The 25,110-nt window shown below is 45.9% G+C and overlaps 1 long non-coding RNA gene across 1 annotated transcript; it reads right to left on the bottom strand.

Moving 5' to 3' along the window:
• Window positions 1-16,190: 16,190 nt before the first annotated feature.
• LOC134163523 (uncharacterized) lies at window positions 16,191-24,043 on the bottom strand. The gene is made up of 3 exons (XR_009964759.1): window positions 20,823-24,043; window positions 20,353-20,440; window positions 16,191-16,594 (listed from the first exon to the last, which is right to left on the bottom strand). It is a non-coding gene; the product is annotated as an uncharacterized LOC134163523 (long non-coding RNA).
• Between the last annotated feature and the right edge of the window lie 1,067 nt (window positions 24,044-25,110).

Raw genomic sequence — 25,110 nt, 5'->3', positions numbered from 1 at the left:
TCATCATCATAGAATATCCCGAGTTAGAAGATGTCTGAGTAGCCTAGCTGTACGCCAGACATCATCTCAACGAACATGGTTCTCTGAGAGACATCTGTGGTCTGCCCTTTGCAAGAGCAGCTGGAGGGCAGCCCATTTATGCTGTAGCAGTGTAACAGAGGCACCAACTTACTTCTGTGGCCTTTTCTAGACACTCTTTGCCATGCCTTAGTGATGCACAGGTTTGTTGTGACTGAAGTGCAGGACCTGGCACTGATCCTTATTGAATCTCATATTGCTGGCCTTGACCTATTGATCCTACCTGTCCATATTTCTCTGCAGAGTCTTCTGATCTGCAGTGAATAACACGGTGTTCTCTGCAAACTAGCCAAGGCTGCAATTGATTCCCTCATCCAGCTCATTGATAATAATGTTAACAGAACTGGCCCCAATACTGAGCCTTTAGGAACACCAGTTTTCACAAGCTGCCAACTAGATTTATCTCCATTCACCACCACTCTTTGGGACCAGCCTTCCGGCCATCATGAAAGATTGTCTTTGAAAACAGAAATTCCTCTTCCGTCTGTGAGCTCTCTCATTCCTCATCAGGTATTGCCAGTGCTATGGATGGTGTATAAGTCCTCCAGAATAGGTACAATTCATGTGGAAATACTTTCATATGTGGAAATATTTTCATATAGTATTCTGCCATTGTATTTCTATATTAATTGGCCCACCTGAAGTTTCAAATTTCAGCTCCATTCCCATTATAAACTTCCCAAATCTAAGCTTTGCAGTTTCAAGGATTCCTAGATGGACATGCAGGAGAAGTTGCAGGTTAGCTAACTGTAAAAGATAAAATTATTATTCTCTAGGAAAACAAAACAAACAAACCAAACCAAAACAACAAAACACCACTAACAACAGGAGAGACACAAAATAGTAACTCAGCAGATCTCTCAAGCTAATTGCCAAAAACCTTTACAGTGATGCTTTGTCTTCCTACCAGCTGCAGATCCCAGCCCTTATTCTGGCCTCTACACCTTTGCACTATAATGAACTAGAAATAAAAGAAATACAGAAACATAAAGGCTGAAATTAAAGCGGAAGAGCAACAGTAACATGGCAATAGTGATGTTAGTGCTTAAGTATTCCCTGGGAGCATGAGCTGGCAAATATAGTGGACACCCAGATATTTGAAATGCAGCCAAATAATTTGGCACATCTCTAACTGGCACAAAGCAGTCTTAGTAAAGCTTCCTACTGCTCCTGGCACGTTTACAGCTGTCTTTCTTCATCTTGCTCTTCCCACTGCAACAGCTACTCAACAGGTGTTTCTACAGACATAGTGTGTTTGGCAGCTGTAACCCTTCAATATTATCGTTGAAATACATTTTTCTCCCTCTCAACAGCATCACTTGGGTCTGTTGCTCAGAGGCCGGCATGACAACAGGGACAGCTTACCAACTGGATTTGGGAAAAGGGGACTGTGTGTTTGGGCAGCCAGATATTCAAGTCCATAAAACAGTTGGAGAATATCAATGCTTAGCATGACCAAGCTGGAGTGGTGCTTTGTTTATCTGGAACCCATCTTCTGCTCACCTGGCTCTTCCCTGGTTTTGATGTTCTTGCCCCTTGGTCCCACACACATTTTCTTAATTGCAAACAAGTCCCCATGCCTTTGGGCTCCTTATGATTTTTCGTAAGTGTTGAGTGTTTGCTCTGATCATGATGGGTTTTCTTTGCCCAACCCTACTCAGCCTACATTCCAAATGTGCTTAGAGAAAAGATAGGAGAGCTCAGATCCTGGAGGAAAACTGGGAACTGTATGATTTTCAGAAAGTCTGACCCAGGGAGATTCAAAGGTGAATAGTGTTCATGAGAACATTAAAATTAATAACTGTCTTGTTTTCTTCTTTTTCAGCTTACCTCTGCAGTTTTTTGGCCTTGTGTAGCCTTTTCTGTTTTCTGATCTCATACACACCAGAGCAGTCTCAGTACTTTCAGTGACGCAGTCTGGTTTTTACTGAATGTTGTCTTTTTTAGGTCTCTGGTACATAGTATACATCAGAGAAACAATGCACAACGATTTTCTCTTAGGAATTAGTGGAAGGCCATAAAATTTTTTTTTTTTTAATATCTTTTATTGATACATAAACACATGTACACATATGAAGCCAGAAGAATGGCAGTGCTGAAAGGTCCATTTGACTCATCCTCCCTCCAATAGCTATAGAAAGCAAATGGCTAATGGCAGTTTACAAACCAGACTGATGTTTCCATAGCACATTTTCCCAGAGTGTAAAACTTTGTGACTGAGAAACCTCAAAAGCAAGAGGAAGATGGTGCTTAATAGCTCACACACAACTTTATTTGTTTGAAGGAGCTGGCGAATGAAGTTGCTAAGCCACTGGCCATCATATTTGAGAAATCATGGCAGTCAGGTGAAGTTCCCGACGACTGGAAAAAGGGAAATATAACAGCCAGTTTCAAGGCGAAAATGGATGCCCCAGGGAATTACAGACCAGTCAGTCTCACCTCTGTGTCTGGCAAAATCTTGGAGCAGATTCTCCTGGAAGGCATGCTAAAGCACATGAAAATCAACAAGGTGCTTGGTGACAGCCAGCATGGCTTCACTAAGGGGAAATCCTGCCTGACCAATTTGGTGGCCTTCTAGGATGGGGCTACAGAACTGATGGACAGGGGTAGAGCAGTTGATGTCATCTACCTGGACTTGTGCAAAGCATTCGACACTGTCCCATGCAACGTCCTTGTCTCTAAATTGGAGAGACATCAATTTGATGGATGGACCACTCGGTGGATAAAGAACTGGCTGGATGGCCACACACAAAGAGTTGTGGTCAATGGCTCAATGTCTGGCTGGAGACCAGTAACAAATGGTGTCCCTCAGGGATCAGTGTTGGGACCGGTCTTGTTCAACATCTTTGTCGCTGACATGGACAGTGGGATTGAGTGCACCCTCAGCAAGTTTGCCGATGACACCAAGCTGTGTGGTTCGGTTGATACGCTGGAGGGAAGGAATGCCATCCAGAGGGACCTCGACATTCTTGTGAGGTGGGCTGATGGCAACCTTATGAAGTTCAACCATGCCAAGTGCAAGGTCCTACACGTGGGTCAGAGCAATCCCAGGCACAGCTACAGGTTGGGCAGAGAAGAGATTCAGAGCAGCCCTGAGGACAAGAACTTGGGGGTGTTGATCGATGAGAAAATGAGCATGAGCTGGCTTCAGTGTGTGCTCGCAGCCCAGAAAGCCAACCATATCCTGGGCTGCACCAAGAGGAGAGTGACCAGCAGGTCAAAGGAGGTGATCCTGCCCTTGTACTCTGCTCTTGTGAGACCTCACCTGGAGTATTGTGTGCAGTTCTGGTGTCCTCAACATAAAAAGGACATGGAACTGTTGGAACAAGTCCAGAGGGGGGCCACGAGGATGATCAGGGGACTGGAGCTCCTCCCGTATGAAGACAGGCTGAGGAAGTTGGGGTTGTTCAGCCTGGAGAAGAGAAGGCTGCATGGAGACCTCATAGCAGCCTTCCAGTATCTGAAGGTGGGGGTATAGGGATGCTGGGGAGGGAGTATTCATTAGGGACTGTAGTGATAGCACAAGGGATAATGGGTTAAAACTTAAACAGGGGAAGTTTAGATTGGATATAAGTAAAAAGTTCCTTACTGTAAAGGGTGGTGAGGCACTGGAATAGGTTGCCCAGGGAGGTTGTGAATGCTCTATCCCTGCCAGTGTTGAAGACCAGGTTGGATGAGGCCTTGGGTGATATGGTTTAGTGTGAGGTGTCCCTGCCCACAGCAGGGGGGGTGGAACTTGATGATCTTAAGGTCCTTTCCAACCCTAACTATTCTATGATTCTATGATTTTCATTAATTTATCTGCTTACATTTTGAACTGATACAACCTTAGAGCATCCACCAGATCCTGAAGGAAGGAGTTCCACCACTTTACAACATTTTGTGCAGTGAACTACCTTTTCCTGTTTGTTTTGCACCTATGACCCATCAATTTTGTATGATGTCCTTAAGTCTTGTATTGGAAGAAAGTTGGAAAGGGTTTCTCTTCCTCCCCATTTCTACAGCAGCCATGATTTCACCATTATGATTTTACTGGTATATGTCATCCTTCCATTCTCTGTTTTCCACAAAGTTTTTGACACTGGCCTATAAGTGTGGAAATGTCCCAGTGGATCTTTACTCTCTTACCTCCCCAGAACATCTCACCCCTCTGAAGTGTCAGAATAATATTTCTAGCCCATCTTTTCTCTACCCTAATATTTCTGTTTGTAGGCACAATTGTTAAACTGCAACTAGGTCAATTAAAGAACATCTCTCATGGTATCTCTGCTACAGAATAAAACAGTGCATTAAATCGTTGTCCAGAGCATCACAAGCACTAACTTTCTGATTAGGGCTGGAAGGCCGCAAGGCTGTTAAAGCCCTCTTTCCATTCTCCCCAATGTTGCCATTAATATGTAAAAAGCTTAAGCTTGCTAAAGGGATTATTTCCCATCCTATCTGATTGTAAACTGGCATTTCAATGATTACATGTATCTTTTTGTCATTTTCTCGTAAAACATCTTATTCTTGAACAGCATAATTGGCCTCTTAGTAATGTTTAATGAATGATTAAATCAGCATAAATGCAATATACAGCTCTACTTGGAAAGCATGTTTACAACCTCCAGAGCCACAGAAACATATTTTTGTAACATAGATTTAAGTCCTTGTAATTTTCTAATTTGGGCTTTCTGGTATATTTCACATTAAGTACATGGGAAAGTAAATATGAATTTGCCCATATGATCTCAAAAGCAATTCAGTCAGTTATCTTTTTTTTTTTTGTTGTAATTTCTAACCTATGTGTTAACAACACCTCTGTGGTTTTTATTTAAGTATATTATACAATCTTCCCAAATTAAAGGCCAATTAAAATTACATAATTTCAGAGCTCAGGCAGGCAAATCCTTGTAGAGATGGCCAAGCGAAGACACTTTGCAATGACACATTACATTAACCAGAGACTCTAGGTTTTGCCCAGGCAAAAGAGTCCATGTGAAATGAAGTAACAAAAGTTTATGTGAGTGTAAAGAGAAATGGAAAGGTATTTCTTCAAAGGAGGGAGAAATATGGAAAGGTACAAATTCAGTTTGCTGAAGATACGAGGTTGAGAGGCATTTAGGAAAAGTGAAAATCCTGTGGCAACATGATGATGATTTCAGGAGTCACAGATGTAAGAGTAATTTAAGAAAGTTCACTTTAAGGAATGCCCCTTAGCTGACAAAAATCAGACATAAAACTGGGATGCACTATTTCGAGGGTACCTGCAGGACCCCAAAATCCTGTGGCAATGGAAAAGCCAAACGCAGTCCTAGGGTTTTCCAGCCAGATGCAGCCAATGGAGTTTGGAAAGTGTCACTGACCCTTTCCAAGGACACTGATAGAGCAGGTGCCTCATTCAGGAGAAATCCTCCCATGTTAAAAAGTACAGAGAAGAGATGGGAATTTCATTTTTCCAAGAGAGGATGCAAAACATTCTGCTTTCCCTGTAGAAATATGGCAGAAAAGTAAGTACAACAAAGCAAAGAAGCCTACTTAGACAGAAAACTGGCATTAGTAGAAGAACATACCAGAACAAGCCAAATAGTTTCAGGGTGGAAGTTAAGTTACAGCTCCCAAATGCTTCAGTGTTGAAGCAGTTCTTTGACAGATGCTGCAGAGTGAAGAAAATGCATGGGTTTTAAAATAAAGCTGGATTTGTTTATGAGGGGCCAGAGGTAAGTTTTTCCCTCAAAGCTACCACCTGAATTGTTCAGAAAAAAAACGTTGTCTACGTGATCAGGATACAAAGCAACACTGTCCAACAGCGTTCTTGAGGCGTATATGCCATGCTGCTGGGCTGACCAGGTCTTCTAACCAGGCTGAAGACACAACCCACACTGAGATGTACAAGAGCTGAACACCTGAGCCCTCCAGTATCTTTAGGCTCCTTCACATGCCATGTACTCTGTTCTACTCCAGGTGCATTTAGATAGGTGCCTTAGATGATAGACAGTGTTTATATGGGGTTGTTGAGGTTCATGAGAGGTGAAGTCCATTGAATGGAGCCATTATAGCCTTGTTCGAGAGTGACAGTGTTGTAAAGGTTACTCTTTCAAGCACAGTCTGCTGTCTGGCTTTTCACCATGAATCTGCATGAATACCTGCTCGCAAGTTACTGAACAAGAGTTAACATACACCAGCAAAGTTTGCAAATGCCTATGTAGTCAAAATAGGTGCCAGAAGGTTCAAATAAAATGAATATAGGCAAGTCCTTGAAGAATGACCACTGTTTACTCGTAAGCAATTCAGGCTCAGCAAAAACTGTGGAAAATATTTGAGGATACATGTGATGGTTCAGTTAAAAACAAGCGTTGGACAATGCAAGTCAGCAAATCGTCTGAACATCTCAGCTTTCTTTGTACTTCTACTCAAGAAATACCTATACTGAATCTGGAGAGGAGAAGAAATGTTTCTTTTTATCCAACCAGTCCAGTGTGATACTTGTACAAATGTAATTTCCTTCTGCTCCCCAACAGTTCTAACTATTCCTAATATGTTTGTACAGCATGACTCCACTGTCAGGACTCCCTCTTTCTGCCACTACCCATCCTGTGGCTCTGTCCATGGAGCCCAGCTAACAGGAACTCTGCCCTGCAGACTGCTTCACCAGGTAACCCTCCCATCTCTTGCTTCCCCTCTACTGGACTGCAGCATGCTGTCAAGGCCATTAAAAAAAGAAGATAATTGAATGGTGTGTTTTGGTGACAAAGGCAGATGAAACGAAAGGAAAAAGCTAAAACAACTCATTGAAATGGAAAGGCAATGTCTTACAGAAGGAATTTCAGTATTTCAAAAAGAGGTGGAAAATTAATTTTCCCTTTTCTGAGGTGTCCCTGTAATTCTTCAGAAGGGACAGGGCAGCTTTACCAGGGAATAACATGGTTCAACTAGTACTTCAACAATTCGTCCAGCTACAACTGTACCACAGACTAAATCTGAGTTTGGCAAACACTTCGCTGGTCTCATCTGGTTTACAAAATCACTGAGGGATTTTAAAGAACCACAGGCAGGTGGACTTTCTAGGTGGCATCACAGTTTGGATTAATGAAATGCCCTTCCCACCAGCAGGAGCAAGTGTTACAGCTCTCAGCGAAAGCAGCCTGGATTAATTAACTAACAATATAAGAATAAAAAGGCAGGCACTGAAATAGATAGAGGTTCACCAATCTGAAATAACAAAAAGCCCAAGCAGGAAATACAAGAGCATAATATTTTTACCAAAACGCAAGGAAAAGGTATCAATCAAAACCTTTGGAAATTTTTGGCCAACCTGTCTGGTGTTGTGGCAAGGCCACAGCCTGAAGTTATTGCCCCAATGTTCAGCAGGATCCTAAGCTGTTTTTCAAATGACAAACAAAACCACAGTATTGAATCATCACTCTTCAAAAAGATTTTGCCCCTGCATTCCCACCCCTGACAATTCAGCACTGGGTGATGTGGTTGTCTGAAAGGCAATCTCTTCTAAGAGATACCAAAATGTCTGAGAAAGACGTTCCTTGGAAAATATTAGGTGAAAAATTATAATTGAACCAATTTGATAGGTGGACCACTCGGTGGATAAAGAACTGGCTGGATGGACACACAGAAAGAGTTGTGGTCGATGGCTCAATGTCCATTTGGAGACCAGTAACAACTGGTGTCCCTCAGGGATCGGTGTTGGGATCGATCTTGTTCAATATCTTTGCTGGCAACATAGACAGTGGGATTGAGTGCACCGTCAGCAAGTTTGCCGATGACACCAAGCTGTGTGGTTCGGTTGATACCCTGGAGGGAAGGAATGCCATCCAGAGGGACTTTGACATGCTTGTGAGGTGGGTTGGTGCCCACCTTATGAAGTTTAGGTTTAAGGTGGCAATCTTATGAAGTTTAACCACTACAAGTGCAAGGTTCTACACCTGGGTCAGAGCAATTCCAGGCATAGCTACAGGTTGGGAAGAGAAGAGATTCAGAGCAGCCCTGAGAAGAAGGACTTGGGGGTGTTGGTCGATGAGAAAATGAACATGAGCCGGCTTCAGTGTGTGCTTGCAGCCCAGAAAGCCAACTGTATCCTGGGCTGCATCAAAAGGAGTGTGACCAGCACGTCAAAGGAGGTGATCCTGCCCCTCTACTCTGCTCTTGTGAGACCTCACTTGGAGTATTGTGTGTAGTTCTGGTGTCCTCAACATAAAAAGGACATGGAACTGTTGGAACAAGTCCAGAGGAGGACCACAAGGATGATCGAGGGACTGGAGCACCTCCCGTATGAAGACAGGCTGAGAAAGTTGGGGCTGTTCAGCCCGGAGAAGAGAAGGCTGCGTGGAGACCTCATAGCAGCCTTCCAGTATCTGAAGGGGGCCTATAGGGATGCTGGGGAGGGACTCTTCATTAGGGACTGTAGTGATAGGAGAAGGGGTAACGGGTTCAAACTTAAACAGGGGAAGTTCAGATTGGATATAAGGAAGAAGTTCTTTCCTGTAAGGGTGTTGAGGCACTGGAATGAGTTGCCCAGGTGTCCTGGGTTCAGCAGTAGCAGTCATTTTTCCCCTTCTTGGTAGCTGGTGCAGTGCAATGTTTTGACTTTCAGCTCGGGAACAGAGCTGATAACAAGCGATGTTTTGGTTTGGCCAAGGACTTTGTGAGCCTCATGCTCTGCCAGGGAGGAGGGGAAGGTGGGAGGAAGCAGAGACAGGACACCTGACCCAAACTGACCAAAGAGGTATTCCATACCACAGCACGTCATGCCCAGGATGTAACTGGGAGTTAGCCGGAAGGGCTGGGGGACTGCAGGGTTGGAGGAGGTATCGGTCAGAGCTTGGCCGGGCTGGGGGGGGGCGAGTTATCGGTCGGCTGGTGGTGAGATGATGTATTCTCTTCCCTTGTTATTTCCTGTATCATTATTATCATTGGTGGTAGCAGTAGTGATCTGTGTTATACCTTAGTTACTAAACTGTTCTTATCTCAACCTGTGGGAGTTGCATTCTTTTCGATTTTCCTCTCCGTCCCTCCGAGAGCAGGGGGAGGGCAAGAAAAGGGGGGGAAGTGAGCGAACGAATTACCTGACTGGGTTTAAACCACGACAGTTCCTTTTGGCGCCCAACGTGGGGCATCGAGGGGTTGAGATAACGACAGATCTGACTGGATTAATAGTAGCTCGTCACAATGCTGATTTATTGGCTCTCAGAGTTGTTCTTGTTGATCTCACAGCTTCAGAATGTTGTAACTTACTTAGAGCCGGTATTTGCTGTGTTAGTGTTTATCAAGTATGGGGCCTGGGGTAAGGTTCTTGTCTCGCTGTGCTTTATGGCAATGGCTTGTAATACGGGCGGGCTCCAGCATCAGGGCGGGACGGACGTGGCCGTGGACTTGTACCTGGCCGTCCGGCTGCTCTTCACCGTCCTGGCCCTCGCCCTACTCTCCATCTTCGTGAGGCTGCGGGGAGCCGAGGGAGAGCGGCCCCAGGAGCCGGCGGCAGGCGAAGCGGCCCGGGAGAGCGGCCCCGGGGACCAAGCGGCGGCGGGAGCGGGGCCGGAGGCCGCGAGGGGACAGCGGCCGGTGGGGGAGGCCGGGGCGGTCGAGGAGAGGAAGGAAGCGGCTGCCGAGCACCGGGAGAAGGCGGCGGAGGAGCCGAGCCCGCGGCCGAGCCCAGCCCCGCGGCCGAGCCCAGCCCCGCGACGGCCGAGAGCACTTCCCGGCAGCCGCCCGCCGAGCCCCAGGAGGATGCAGGAGACCCCGCAGCATTTCCCAGCAAGGCAGAGGAGGAAGAGCTGGACTCAGGAAAAGAGAAGCTGGTGGTGGGAGAGCCGGCAAGCACAGCAGCTACACCAGCCCCAGTGACAAGTACGGCAGCATCGTTTGAGAGTTCTGGAGGTCTTGAATGGCCTTTGGGTATCCTTGGGACCTGCCTGCTGATTGTGATGGGGATCAGCATGTTGGCACACACACAGACTGTGTTCTACCCACAACCATTTTGTCTGATCTCAAAAGTTAAGCAGAGTCAGGTTTGGGTCTTGTCTGCAGTTATACAACAATATAGGGGGACCAAGAGGTTTTCCCCAAAGCTGGACAGTCATGAGTGGCAGGGTGTGTGGGACAGTATGGGCAAGTATCTAGTCCACTGGGCCCCTCCAGTGCTTTGGAAGCATTGGAGATGGAAGGCAGCTGTATGGAGTCCCCAGCAACAACCTGCAGAAACTGCTGAAGGGGACAGTGAATTATTTTGAGCCTGGTGGGCCCATGGCACTTCAGGCCATCAGAGCAGAGATGCAACACAGAGATGGACTCATGATCGAGGGGTGGACTTAGCAATGGACACTATTGCCCAGGTTATTCACGAGTGTGAACACTGCACACAGTCTCTCCTGCTCTGGAAGACTGTTACAAGAGATGGAGCCTGACATCATGGACCAGATGGACTCAGCAGCTTTATAGGGGACTGGTCCATGCACTAAGAGTGCACTGATAAGAGTGATGGTATATTGAAAATGTGGGATATGAGCATGACGTGAATGGTATGGAATAAGGGGTGGATAATGTCCTGGGTTCAGCAGTAGCAGTCATTTTTCCCCTTCTTGGTAGCTGGTGCAGTGCAGTGTTTTGACTTTCAGCTCGGGAACAGAGCTGATAACAAGCGATGTTTTGGTTTGGCCAAGGACTTTGTGAGCCTCATGCTCTGCCAGGGAGGAGGGGAAGGCGGGAGGAAGCAGAGACAGGACACCTGACCCAAACTGACCAAAGAGGTATTCCATACCACAGCACGTCATGCCCAGGATGTAACTGGGAGTTAGCCGGAAGGGCTGGGGGACTGCAGGGTTGGAGGAGGTATCGGTCAGAGCTTGGCCGGGCTGGGGGGGGGCGAGTTATCGGTCGGCTGGTGGTGAGATGATGTATTCTCTTCCCTTGTTATTTCCTGTATCATTATTATCATTGGTGGTAGCAGTAGTGATCTGTGTTATACCTTAGTTACTAAACTGTTCTTATCTCAACCTGTGGGAGTTGCATTCTTTTCGATTTTCCTCTCCGTCCCTCCGAGAGCAGGGGGAGGGCAAGAAAAGGGGGGGAAGTGAGCGAACGAATTACCTGACTGGGTTTAAACCACGACACCAGGGAAGCTTTGAATGCTCCATCCCTGGCGGTGTTCAAGACCAGGTTGGACAGAGCCTTGGGTGACATGGTTTAGAGTGATGTGTCTCTGCCCATGGCAGGGGGGTTGGAACTTGATGATCTTAAGGTCCTTTCTAACCCTAACTATTCTATGATTCTAGCATTCTGAATAACCAACTGTCCAAATCGATGCAAGATGCCATATTTGCATTTTACATAAACTCAAGCCAATCTTGCATTTTACAAAAATATTAGTAATCAAATATGAAAATTATGCAGTGTCAAACTCCTTCAAGCATCTGCAGAGCTGTCAGTAAGGAAATCCTCATAAGCTGTGTTTGAGGGCTTCATGTGAACCTAACAGCATGTACTAAGCTTCTCTGTTTGCACTCTATGCCACGGTACAGTAGCTTCGTTCAACACAGATACCTGGAGATGACTGACTTCAAACACTGTTTATTGAGCAAGCATCCACCATGCAGCTCAAAAGATGAAGAAAAGTAAGAGAAAAATATGGAAGAGTATCCCCATGAATGTGACTCAGGAGGGACACAAACCAGCCAAGGATATTGAAGAATCAATGGTGAATATCCTATTGCCAGAAGCATTTGTCTAATGAAACAGGCCAAGGACAAAATACCTAGTGTACCAAAACCTAGAGCCAAAAGTGGACTTGGATGTCTATATTAAAACCTCTGCTTAACACTCAAGATAATGAAATTCTCTGGATGCTGCAATTTCCACCAGAAAAATCTTCATAGTATCTGAATTTCAGCTGCTGGGCACTCATCTTCCCACCTAGGTCCTCCAAAGCATTGGTGGGATTCTTACACTAGATTCTTCTAGAGAGGAAAAAAAGAGGCTCTACTTACTCAAAAATAAAAATGAAAGGGCATGAACAGGATAATGGTTAATATGTTCTGTTATATCACCCAGATTTCTCACATGTCCTGTGCTGAACCTTGTGTAAATCAGTGTCAGAAAGAAAGTGGCTCTTGCCTGTATGTTCAACGTACTAATTTGCTACATCTGAAGGAACGGTTAAATATTTATGTACAACAAGAACAGTCTCTGCAGTAAAAGACAGAGACTAAAGTCAGAACATAGGCCAGTGGCCTGAGCTTCCTTCCAGAAATGGGTTAAGAAGGAGTTCAAAGCCCTGGTCCTTTTCACAGCTCAGGTAACTGGTCCCACATCCACCCAGTCACCTTCCTGTGCATCATGGAGGAAGAAGCTGTCCTGCCCCACTACCTAGTGCCAGGAGAGAATTCACCTGCATGAACCTGATGTTGCAGAAGCCACTGTCACTGCTCCTCAATGTTTCCTAGCTGTTGGAAACAAGCTACTGCTTTTTACCTCCAAGACTCTTCCCAGCCCCTTCTAATAAAACCTACCATCTCTCTGTCCCTACCAATAATTAATATTGTCTTGACAGACCTGTCTCTGGTCTTATCACCTGTCTGTTGAAGTTCCACATGTATTTTCTTCCAAGCTGCCTCTAATGCCTCTGAGGACATTCTTCGTGTGCATCCCGTATCTGACCATCATTCCAAAACTCTCCTCTGTGCTCTCATAAGTCCAAATGTTTTGACAGCTGTCAGACTGCTGGATCAATGTAAGTGATGTCAGCCATGTTAGCCAACACTGTCTCCTTGTTTCCACCTCCCCACAACTCTCTCCATTTCACTCCTATACTGAGGTTGTCAGTTCCTTGGGGCAGTGTCCTGGGTTCAGCAGTAGCAGTCATTTTTCCCCTTCTTGGTAGCTGGTGCAGTGCAGTGTTTTGACTTTTGGCCTGGGAACAGAGCTGATAGCGATGCTTTGGTTTGGCCAAGGACTTTGTGAGCCTCATGCTCTGCCAGGGAGGAGGGGAAGGCGGGAGGAAGCAGAGACAGGACACCTGACCCAAACTGACCAAAGAGGTATTCCATACCACAGCACGTCATGCCCAGGATGTAACTGGGAGTTAGCCGGAAGGGCTGGGGGACTGCAGGGTTGGAGGAGGTATCGGTCAGAGCTTGGCCGGGCTGGGGGGGGGCGAGTTATCGGTCGGCTGGTGGTGAAATGATGTATCCTCTTCCCTTGTTATTTCCTGTATCATTATTATCATTGGTGGTAGCAGTAGTGATCTGTGTTATACCTTAGTTACTAAACTGTTCTTATCTCAACCCGTGGGAGTTGCATTCTTTTCGATTTTCCTCTCCGTCCCTCCGAGAGCAGGGGGAGGGCAAGAAAAGGGGGGGAAGTGAGCGAACGAATTACCTGACTGGGTTTAAACCACGACACCAGGGAAGCTTTGAATGCTCCATCCCTGGTGGTGTTCAAGACCAGGTTGGACAGAGCCTTGGGTGACATGGTTTAGAGTGATGTGTCTCTGCCCATGGCAGGGGGGTTGGAACTTGATGATCTTAAGGTCCTTTCTAACCCTAACTATTCTATGATTCTAGCATTCTGAATAACCAACTGTCCAAATCGATGCAAGATGCCATATTTGCATTTTACATAAACTCAAGCCAATCTTGCATTTTACAAAAATATTAGTAATCAAATATGAAAATTATGCAGTGTCAAACTCCTTCAAGCATCTGCAGAGCTGTCAGTAAGGAAATCCTCATAAGCTGTGTTTGAGGGCTTCATGTGAACCTAACAGCATGTACTAAGCTTCTCTGTTTGCACTCTATGCCACGGTACAGTAGCTTCGTTCAACACAGATACCTGGAGATGACTGACTTCAAACACTGTTTATTGAGCAAGCATCCACCATGCAGCTCAAAAGATGAAGAAAAGTAAGAGAAAAATATGGAAGAGTATCCCCATGAATGTGACTCAGGAGGGACACAAACCAGCCAAGGATATTGAAGAATCAATGGTGAATATCCTATTGCCAGAAGCATTTGTCTAATGAAACAGGCCAAGGACAAAATACCTAGTGTACCAAAACCTAGAGCCAAAAGTGGACTTGGATGTCTATATTAAAACCTCTGCTTAACACTCAAGATAATGAAATTCTCTGGATGCTGCAATTTCCACCAGAAAAATCTTCATAGTATCTGAATTTCAGCTGCTGGGCACTCATCTTCCCACCTAGGTCCTCCAAAGCATTGGTGGGATTCTTACACTAGATTCTTCTAGAGAGGAAAAAAAGAGGCTCTACTTACTCAAAAATAAAAATGAAAGGGCATGAACAGGATAATGGTTAATATGTTCTGTTATATCACCCAGATTTCTCACATGTCCTGTGCTGAACCTTGTGTAAATCAGTGTCAGAAAGAAAGTGGCTCTTGCCTGTATGTTCAACGTACTAATTTGCTACATCTGAAGGAACGGTTAAATATTTATGTACAACAAGAACAGTCTCTGCAGTAAAAGACAGAGACTAAAGTCAGAACATAGGCCAGTGGCCTGAGCTTCCTTCCAGAAATGGGTTAAGAAGGAGTTCAAAGCCCTGGTCCTTTTCACAGCTCAGGTAACTGGTCCCACATCCACCCAGTCACCTTCCTGTGCATCATGGAGGAAGAAGCTGTCCTGCCCCACTACCTAGTGCCAGGAGAGAATTCACCTGCATGAACCTGATGTTGCAGAAGCCACTGTCACTGCTCCTCAATGTTTCCTAGCTGTTGGAAACAAGCTACTGCTTTTTACCTCCAAGACTCTTCCCAGCCCCTTCTAATAAAACCTACCATCTCTCTGTCCCTACCAATAATTAATATTGTCTTGACAGACCTGTCTCTGGTCTTATCACCTGTCTGTTGAAGTTCCACATGTATTTTCTTCCAAGCTGCCTCTAATGCCTCTGAGGACATTCTTCGTGTGCATCCCGTATCTGACCATCATTCCAAAACTCTCCTCTGTGCTCTCATAAGTCCAAATGTTTTGACAGCTGTCAGACTGCTGGATCAATGTAAGTGATGTCAGCCATGTTAGCCAACACTGTCTCCTTGTTTCCACCTCCCCACAACTCTCTCCATTTCACTCCTATACTGAGGTTGTCAGTTCCTTGGGGCAGTGTCCTGGGTTCAGCAGTAGCAGTCATTTTTCCCCTTCTTGGTAGCTGGTGCAGTGCAGTGTTTTGACTTTTGGCCTGGGAACAGAGCTGATAGCGATGCTTTGGTTTGGCCAAGGACTTTGTGAGCCTCATGCTCTGCCAGGGAGGAGGGGAAGGCGGGAGGAAGCAGAGACAGGACACCTGACCCAAACTGACCAAAGAGGTATTCCATACCACAGCACGTCATGCCCAGGATGTAACTGGGAGTTAGCCGGAAGGGCTGGGGGACTGCAGGGTTGGAGGAGGTATCGGTCAGAGCTTGGCCGGGCTGGGGGGGGGCGAGTTATCGGTCGGCTGGTGGTGAGATGATGTATTCTCTTCCCTTGTTATTTCCTGTATCATTATTATCATTGGTGGTAGCAGTAGTGATCTGTGTTATACCTTAGTTACTAAACTGTTCTTATCTCAACCCGTGGGAGTTGCATTCTTTTCGATTTTCCTCTCCGTCCCTCCGAGAGCAGGGGAGGGCAAGAAAAGGGGGGGAAGTGAGCGAACGAATTACCTGACTGGGTTTAAACCACGACACCAGGGAAGCTTTGAATGCTCCATCCCTGGCGGTGTTCAAGACCAGGTTGGACAGAGCCTTGGGTGACATGGTTTAGAGTGATGTGTCTCTGCCCATGGCAGGGGGGTTGGAACTTGATGATCTTAAGGTCCTTTCTAACCCTAACTATTCTATGATTCTAGCATTCTGAATAACAAACTGTCCAAATCGATGCAAGATGCCATATTTGCATTTTACATAAACTCAAGCCAATCTTGCATTTTACAAAAATATTAGTAATCAAATATGAAAATTATGCAGTGTCAAACTCCTTCAAGCATCTGCAGAGCTGTCAGTAAGGAAATCCTCATAAGCTGTGTTTGAGGGCTTCATGTGAACCTAACAGCATGTACTAAGCTTCTCTGTTTGCACTCTATGCCACGGTACAGTAGCTTCGTTCAACACAGATACCTGGAGATGACTGACTTCAAACACTGTTTATTGAGCAAGCATCCACCATGCAGCTCAAAAGATGAAGAAAAGTAAGAGAAAAATATGGAAGAGTATCCCCATGAATGTGACTCAGGAGGGACACAAACCAGCCAAGGATATTGAAGAATCAATGGTGAATATCCTATTGCCAGAAGCATTTGTCTAATGAAACAGGCCAAGGACAAAATACCTAGTGTACCAAAACCTAGAGCCAAAAGTGGACTTGGATGTCTATATTAAAACCTCTGCTTAACACTCAAGATAATGAAATTCTCTGGATGCTGCAATTTCCACCAGAAAAATCTTCATAGTATCTGAATTTCAGCTGCTGGGCACTCATCTTCCCACCTAGGTCCTCCAAAGCATTGGTGGGATTCTTACACTAGATTCTTCTAGAGAGGAAAAAAAGAGGCTCTACTTACTCAAAAATAAAAATGAAAGGGCATGAACAGGATAATGGTTAATATGTTCTGTTATATCACCCAGATTTCTCACATGTCCTGTGCTGAACCTTGTGTAAATCAGTGTCAGAAAGAAAGTGGCTCTTGCCTGTATGTTCAACGTACTAATTTGCTACATCTGAAGGAACGGTTAAATATTTATGTACAACAAGAACAGTCTCTGCAGTAAAAGACAGAGACTAAAGTCAGAACATAGGCCAGTGGCCTGAGCTTCCTTCCAGAAATGGGTTAAGAAGGAGTTCAAAGCCCTGGTCCTTTTCACAGCTCAGGTAACTGGTCCCACATCCACCCAGTCACCTTCCTGTGCATCATGGAGGAAGAAGCTGTCCTGCCCCACTACCTAGTGCCAGGAGAGAATTCACCTGCATGAACCTGATGTTGCAGAAGCCACTGTCACTGCTCCTCAATGTTTCCTAGCTGTTGGAAACAAGCTACTGCTTTTTACCTCCAAGACTCTTCCCAGCCCCTTCTAATAAAACCTACCATCTCTCTGTCCCTACCAATAATTAATATTGTCTTGACAGACCTGTCTCTGGTCTTATCACCTGTCTGTTGAAGTTCCACATGTATTTTCTTCCAAGCTGCCTCTAATGCCTCTGAGGACATTCTTCGTGTGCATCCCGTATCTGACCATCATTCCAAAACTCTCCTCTGTGCTCTCATAAGTCCAAATGTTTTGACAGCTGTCAGACTGCTGGATCAATGTAAGTGATGTCAGCCATGTTAGCCAACACTGTCTCCTTGTTTCCACCTCCCCACAACTCTCTCCATTTCACTCCTATACTGAGGTTGTCAGTTCCTTGGGGCAGTGTCCTGGGTTCAGCAGTAGCAGTCATTTTTCCCCTTCTTGGTAGCTGGTGCAGTGCAGTGTTTTGACTTTTGGCCTGGGAACAGAGCTGATAGCGATGCTTTGGTTTGGCCAAGGACTTTGTGAGCCTCATGCTCTGCCAGGGAGGAGGGGAAGCCGGGAGGAAGCAGAGACAGGACACCTGACCCAAACTGACCAAAGAGGTATTCCATACCACAGCACGTCATGCCCAGGATGTAACTGGGAGTTAGCCGGAAGGGCTGGGGGACTGCAGGGTTGGAGGAGGTATCGGTCGGTGCTTGGTTGGGCTGAGGGGGGCGAGTTATCGGTTGGCTGGCCCTGAGGTGTTGTATTCTCTTCCCTTGTTATTTCCTTTATCATTATTAGCATTGGTGGTAGCAGTAGTGATTTGTGTTATACCTTAGTTACTAAACTGTCCTTATCTCAACCCGTGGGAGTTGCATTCTTTTTGATTCTCCTCTCCGTCCCTCCGGGAGCAGGGGGAGGGCAAGAAAGGGGGGGAAGTGAGCGAACGAGTTGCCTGACTGGGTTTAAACCACGACAGTTCCTTTTGGCGCCCAACGTGGGGCACGAAGGGTTGAGATAACGACAGATCTGACCGGATTAATAGTCACTCGTCACAATGCTGATTTATTGGCTCTCAGAGTTGTTCTTGTTGATCTCACAGCTTCAGAATGTTGTAACTTACTTAGAGCCGGTATTTGCTGTGTTAGTGTTTATCAAGTGTGGGGCCTGGGCTAAGGTTCTTGTCTCACTGTGCTTTATGGCAATGGCTTGTAATACGGGCGGGCTCCAGCAGCAGGGCGGGACGGACGTGGCCGTGGACTTGTACCTGGCCGTCCGGCTGCTCTTCACCGTCCTGGCCCTCGCCCTACTCTCCATCTTCGTGAGGCTGCGGGGAGCCGAGGGGGAGCGACCCCGGGAGCCGGCGGCAGCCGAACCGGCCCGGGAGAGCGGCCCCGGGGACCAAGCGGTGGCGGGAGCGGGGCCGGAGGCTGCGAGGGGACGGCTGCCGGTGGAGGAGGTCGGGGCGGTCGAGGAGCAGAAGGAAGCGGCTGCCGAGCAGCGGGAGAAGGCGGCGGAGGAGCCGAGCCCCGCGGAGGAGCCGAGCCCCGCGGAAGAGCCGAGCCCCGCGATGGCCGAGAGCATTCCCCGGCAGCCGCCCGCCGAGCCCCAGGAGGATGCAGGAGACCACGCAGCATTTCCCAGCAAGGCAGAGGAGGAAGAGCTGGACTCAGGAAAAGAGAAGCTGGTGGTGGGAGAGCCGGCAAGCACAGCGGCTACACCACAGTGACAAGTACAGCAGCATCGTGTGAGAGTTCTGAAGGTTTTGAATGGCCTTTGGGTATCCTTGGGACCTGCCTGCTGATTGTGATGGGGATCAGCATGTTGGCACACACACAGACTGTGTTCTACCCACAACCATTTTGTCTGATCTCAAAAGTTAAGCAGAGTCAGGTTTGGGTCTTGTCTGGGGTTAGACAAAAATATAGGGGGACCAAGAGGTTTTCCCCAAAGCTGGACAGTCATGAGTGGCAGGGTGTGTGGGACAGTATGGGCAAGTATCTAGTCCGCTGGGCCCCTCCAGTGCTTTGGAAGCGTTGGAGATGGAAGGCAGCTGTATGGAGTCCCCAACAACAAGCTGCAGAAACTGCTTAAGGGGACAGTGAATTATTTTAAGCCTGGTGGGCCCATGGCACTTCAGGCCATCAGAGCAGAGATGCAACACAGAGATGGACTCATGATCGAGGGGTGGACTTAGCAATGGACACTATTGCCCAGGTTATTCACGAGTGTGAACACTGCACACAGTCCTGCTCTGGAAGACTGTTACAAGAGATGAAGCCTGACATCATGGACCAGATGGACACAGCAGCTTTATAGGGACTGGTCCATGCACTAAGATAAGAGTGCACTGAGATAAGAGTGATGGTATATTGAAAATGTGGGATCTGAGCATGACGTGAATGGTATGGAATAAGGGGTGGATAATGTCCTGGGTTCAGCAGTAGCAGTCATTTTTCCCCTTCTTGGTAGCTGGTGCAGTGCAGTGTTTTGACTTTCAGCTTGGGAACAGAGCTGATAGTGATGTTTTGGTTTGGCCAAGGACTTTGTGAGCCTCATGCTCTGCCAGGGAGGAGGGGAAGGCGGGAGGAAGCAGAGACAGGACACCTGACCCAAACTGACCAAAGAGGTATTCCATACCACAGCACGTCATGCCCAGGATGTAACTGGGAGTTAGCCGGAAGGGCTGGGAGACTGCAGGGTTGGAGGAGGTATGGGTCGGTGCTTGGTCGGGCTGAGGGGGGCAAGTTATCGGTCTGCTGGTGCTGAGGTGTTGTATTCTCTTTCCTTGTTATTTCTTTATCATTGTTATCATTGGTGGTAGCAGTAGTGATTTGTGTTATACCTTAGTTACTAAACTGTTCTTATCTCAACCCGTGGGAGTTGCATTCTTTTTGATTCTCCTCTCCGTCCCTCCGGGAGCAGGGGGAGGGCAAGAAAGGGGGGGAAGTGAGCGAACGAGTTACCTGACTGGGTTTAAACCACAACAGGCAGGCATAATCTTTTTGTTCTGTACCCCTACAGTGCCTACACAACAGCACCCTCTGATTTTGAGAGCCCACATTACATTTGAGTAACAAATATGGAGCTCAACTTGAATTCCTTCCTACTTCCAATGTTATAGCTGAGTAGAACTGTACTGTACCATGTATAAACCATGAGACCTAAGGATGTTTCCAGCTTTGAGGTTCAGACAAAGGCTCCAGCTGCATCCCTGACTCCATTTTGTTGTGTGAATTGGGTGCAAATCTTCCTTCCCTGAACCTGATTTCTTTTGCAAGGATTCAGTGTATACCTGTGTCATTTGCTGACTCCCCCATTAAAACCATTCAGGAAATAGGATTTATGGGGCTGACTTGTTTCTTAGCCCAGCCGTGACCCCCCTGAAATGTGAAAGAAAGGTCTGGTCAGACAAAGAGCACTTGGCTCATTCTTCAGCCCTTTTCTTGAGATGTCTTAGCCTCAGATCCACTTAAACCGTATGGAAGGGTTATGTTCTGTGGCAAGATCACATGAAAGGGAGACCATGTCTTCCGAGTTCTGGCAACTCCTTAGTCAACAACCACAGTGGTTTAGTTTCTAAATAATAATAAAGTTTCTCACAATCCTTAGCTATTCAGCCACACCACTTGTGTGGGAGGACACACTGTTGTTATCACGTTGTAAGGTCAGATGAAGGAAACAGAGACAAAGAAATCACTTATTTTGCCATTTTAGAATGATTTCCAGGGGATTACAAATCTACGTGCTTTTGATGTGACTTACTTGGAAAGGTACATAGTATGGTAAAGCCCTTTTTCTCTGGAAATGTCACCCCTCTATTGCTCAGGTCAATCTTCTTTTTTTCACACTAAAAACAGAGTCTAGAAAAAAGAACTAGAAACGAAGTCAAGGTTATACTGGTTAGACATTACAAAAAGAACTGTGAAAGAGAAGGATATATGCAGAAAAACAGTGAGGGGCACAAGTCAGAAAGGGAATACGGAACATACAAAGCTCATTAAGAAAATCATTGAAACCTTTCTGAGTTTCCCCACATGATGATGGCTGAAGTCTGTGCGATTGGAACACCTTCAGTACAGCACATTAGAGGGAGAGAAAATGCAAGAGAAAGATCGAACCGGGCAATACATCATGAAAGAGAAGAAAACATATTATTCTCCATTGACGTAGAGGGAGAAAATATGTCAGCATCCTGTTCTGCTCTAGAGGAAGGCTGGGCACTGTGTCTCCTCACTGCCTAGTTGTCACAGTTGATCAGCACTGCTGAGCAAGCTTTAGCAGTCTGTCTGTGTATGGGGCTACCTTGTATCACTCTGTCCCAGGGAGGGTATGCTCCATTTGCGTCTAAGGGCAGGCCATTTGGCATGGCAGAGCCATCACAGATGGGTGGGAAAAACCGCAGCTGGCATTGCAGTTTTCGTTTAGACAATAAAATAGCCTGCCAGCAGCCATGCTTCTTGGAAGTGCTCGTGCCGTAAATATTTCACTGAGTGTTGCCCATGGCCACCAAATACTGACAAATGCTTCTACAAGCAAAGGCTTGGTATCTGGACCTCAAATCTCTTCAGTCACAAACTTCAGCCTTTCTTCCACTGACTCATCTTCACACTTTTAAGATTGCTGTGATGGGATAAGGGCAACACAGCTGTACATACTTCCTGCAGTTCTTTTTCTTATTTCTGCCTTTTTTGTTTGGTTGGGGTTTTTTGTTTTTTTTTTTATTTGTTTGTTTGTTTGGTAGGTTGTTGTTTTTTGTTTGTTTGTTTGTTTGTTTAATTCTCAAAGTTTTATTGTTTCTGGAGAATTAATTTAAGAAAAAGGCTTAGTTTTCCTGTTTTCTGGGGTTTGAGTTGTTTTTCAAATCAACAAAGCCCACTACAAACCTGTGCCTCCAGTGAAAGGAAAAATTCCCTTGCCAGAATTAAGTGGAGGTGGTAGAAATGAGGATATTTGAACAAAGGAAGCAGTAGTGATCACTACCTCATCGCTGGAGCACACAGGGAAAGGACAGAGAGAAATGGAACAGCAGCAGTGAGAAACAGGCACACATATTCAGTCCCTTTGTCAAAAACCTTGTGCTGCAGCATTTCAATTAACAAAGTAGGATGGTTTACCTGATAAAATGCTCCCTGTGTGAGTGTAATTACATATTTGTGCCCCACAGAGATTTTTTAATTTCTCCTCAGTTTGTTTGCCTTGAAAGTATTTGTCACTGAAAATGTTCTTGATGTGTAATTTTAAGGCAGGGTTGGCCAAATGTGCTGTTTGTTTTCATTTTAGATTTACTTCACTGGAGAAGGATTAGAAGATAATGTATAGTTTCAGCTCAAAGAAAAAAAATCAGTAACAAAGGTGGTACATCAACTGGTAGCAGGAAAAAAAAACATGAACTCAAGTGCATTCGGAAACGTCACTGTCCTTTTTTTCATCTGCCTCTTGCTTCAAATATATTCTCAGGTGCTTGAACTAGCTTATTGTTCTGCTCCTTCCATTTTGTCCTTGCACCCCAAACCCACCTCATGTGTTTCCAGAGAGACTGCAATGAACAGGCAGATTTTTGGTCATTGTTTTCTTATTATTTGACCCCCTTCCTAAGCAATCCCTGCCTTGGAGTCTTCATGCTGAGAAACAGCCCACCTCCAGCAACATGTTACAGATGTGCTCAAGCCAAAGCATGCAAGCAACTGCATGGCATTCAATAAGCTTCAAGTTACGCTTGTCTAAGTACTCTGCTGGGTCAGGGCCTGGCAGAATACATGTGTTGTAAATTCATTGTCACAGCTTCATTTATCCATAGAAAAGCACAGGCAAGACTTTCAAGAGCTTCTTGAATGCTTAGTGAAGAGCAGAACCCTAGCCCCCATCAAAATCAAGCCTATTGCTGGTTTTCTTCCTTATTTCCCCTAAACGTCTTCAGAAAGGATGGAAAAGGGTCTGAAGGTCAAAACTCTGCATCAGTTTTGGCTGGAGGATAGCACAACAGAAGGTCACTGCTGGCCTTGGCGGTCAATATCTTTCTAAGAGATTATTAGAGAGGTTTATCACAAGCCATACAGTAGTTCAGCCAGTGTTTGAGAAGCCACCACCATGTGAACCATTTTACTGAGGATTATGCTAGCTTAACCTTGCAGGCAGGGAAAAAGTTTGAATAGTGTCAGGAAACAAATCTGCAACCACATCTGCATCACTGGATCAGGACTATAACAGGAATGGTTCTGCTGGAGCAAGAAGAGCTTTAGCTCTGGAGATGACAAATATCCATATTCACACCCTAGACTTGACAGCAATTTTTGACACTGACATGACTGATTTCACCTTACAAGCCTGGCGGAGATGAACGGAGTCATGAAGTTGGCTTTGCTTATCCCTCTCGGATCCCGGAGGGTCCTAACTAGCATCTGTTCTGTCTCTTTGAGGATGCACAAGGCATGTCTTCTTACTATCAGGTTGTGTGAGAACTCCAGGAGTGAGGCTCAGAGATGTTATTTGACTTTGTTTCTTGCCAAACTGTGACACTTCCCTATCACAGCCAGAATTGTCCTTTCTCCCCCAGCTGCCCCGATGCCCGTAAAAGAAAAGATACTAGATGAAAGACAAAAAAGCTGGCTAAAGCCCAAGACATGGTCATGGGAACTGATCTTGGGGATGAGGAAAACAAGCAAAGGAAACACCCTAAAATCTCAAGCCCTTCAACATGCCATCAGAATAACAGTGTTCTATTACAGCTTCTATGCAATGTGGAATGGAGGATTTTTTTCTCACCACTTTGGTTACCCAAGAAATGTAAACTAACTTTCATATACAAGCCTGAACTGCCACTACTGTGCTGTGTATGGTTCCTGTTCTGCACAAGGGTGTCAAAACCCAAGGGAAAACTGATACGGGTTAACATACAAGGGAGAACATTCTGCTGCTGCACAAGATTTATGCACCCCTTTAAATCAAATGCTAACCTGCAAAGCATTCACTGGGCCATTCCCATCCCAGACACCCTCTCTGTAATCCAAGGTGCCATGTGAAACTGCGGCAAGCCCTTCTCAGATGCACAAAGTCACCTCTGACAACCTAGGCACAGAAAAACTGGGGTACTGCACACTGGCTTAAATTTTCCCCATCCTGCTGGGTGAGATGTCTCACAGTCTTTATTTAAACCCATACAATGTTTTGCAAATGTTTTCATAGACAAGAAATGCTACTGTACTGTTACATACATCCTCAGTTCAGCTGGATACCTATTAACTATTGCAATCCTAGCAGTAAGCAGTAGATGTTCCAGCTTCCAGGGGCAGCCATTTGGCTCTCATGCAGCTCGAGTGCAGCTTCCCTGGAACCCAGCATCCCAGACCTGCCATCCAGACCCGTGCCAGCACAAGGGCTGCTTGGCAGGCCCACTCTGCAGGTTCTGGAGAAAATTTAGCAAGGACTGCTGACTGGGCTGCCATGCATCACAGCACCCCAACTGTGCCTAACCATGTGCAGCATACACAGTGGGGAGTCATTGCTACCACTCTTGAAACCCCTTGAGCTCCCAGAGGCATGAGGTATGCCTTTTGGGACTTCTTACATCTGAAGACTTCAACACTGAGCCTGTAGGGACAGAAGAGACACCTGCTCATTGATTATATGATCTCCTGAGACTCCTTCTGGTTGCATCTTTCTGCTATTACTCATGACCGCTTGCTGTCAGGATGTTTTTGCGATGCTGGCAGCTGTTTCCCAGCAGCTAGACTGAGGTCAGACACCCTTTAGTTGTTGACACCGGTTTGTTCTGGCTTGAAAGGCCCAAATGATCTGTTCATGTTGCAAGGTCAGGCTACCAATAACAACAACAAAAAAAGACCCCAACCTAAAATAAACAAACAAAATCCACAGCCTCTTAAAATGTATTAGCTTTCCTTGCTACCTCACTACAAACTGTAAGACTCAATACACACTCTAGTCTCATATTCCAGTGATGTCTTATTATATTATCATGAGATAGATAACCACCATGCTGCAGCCATACATCCCTCTCAGAAGCAAAAGGCTTCTTACCAGCTTCCAGCTCCAA

Source organism: Pezoporus occidentalis, unplaced genomic scaffold (genome assembly GCF_034315485.1).
Source record: "Pezoporus occidentalis ecotype Australia unplaced genomic scaffold, CSIRO_AGI_Poc_V1 ctg200, whole genome shotgun sequence".
Classification (NCBI taxonomy): domain Eukaryota; kingdom Metazoa; phylum Chordata; class Aves; order Psittaciformes; family Psittacidae; genus Pezoporus; species Pezoporus occidentalis.
This window is presented reverse-complemented; position numbering and strand designations above follow the sequence as displayed.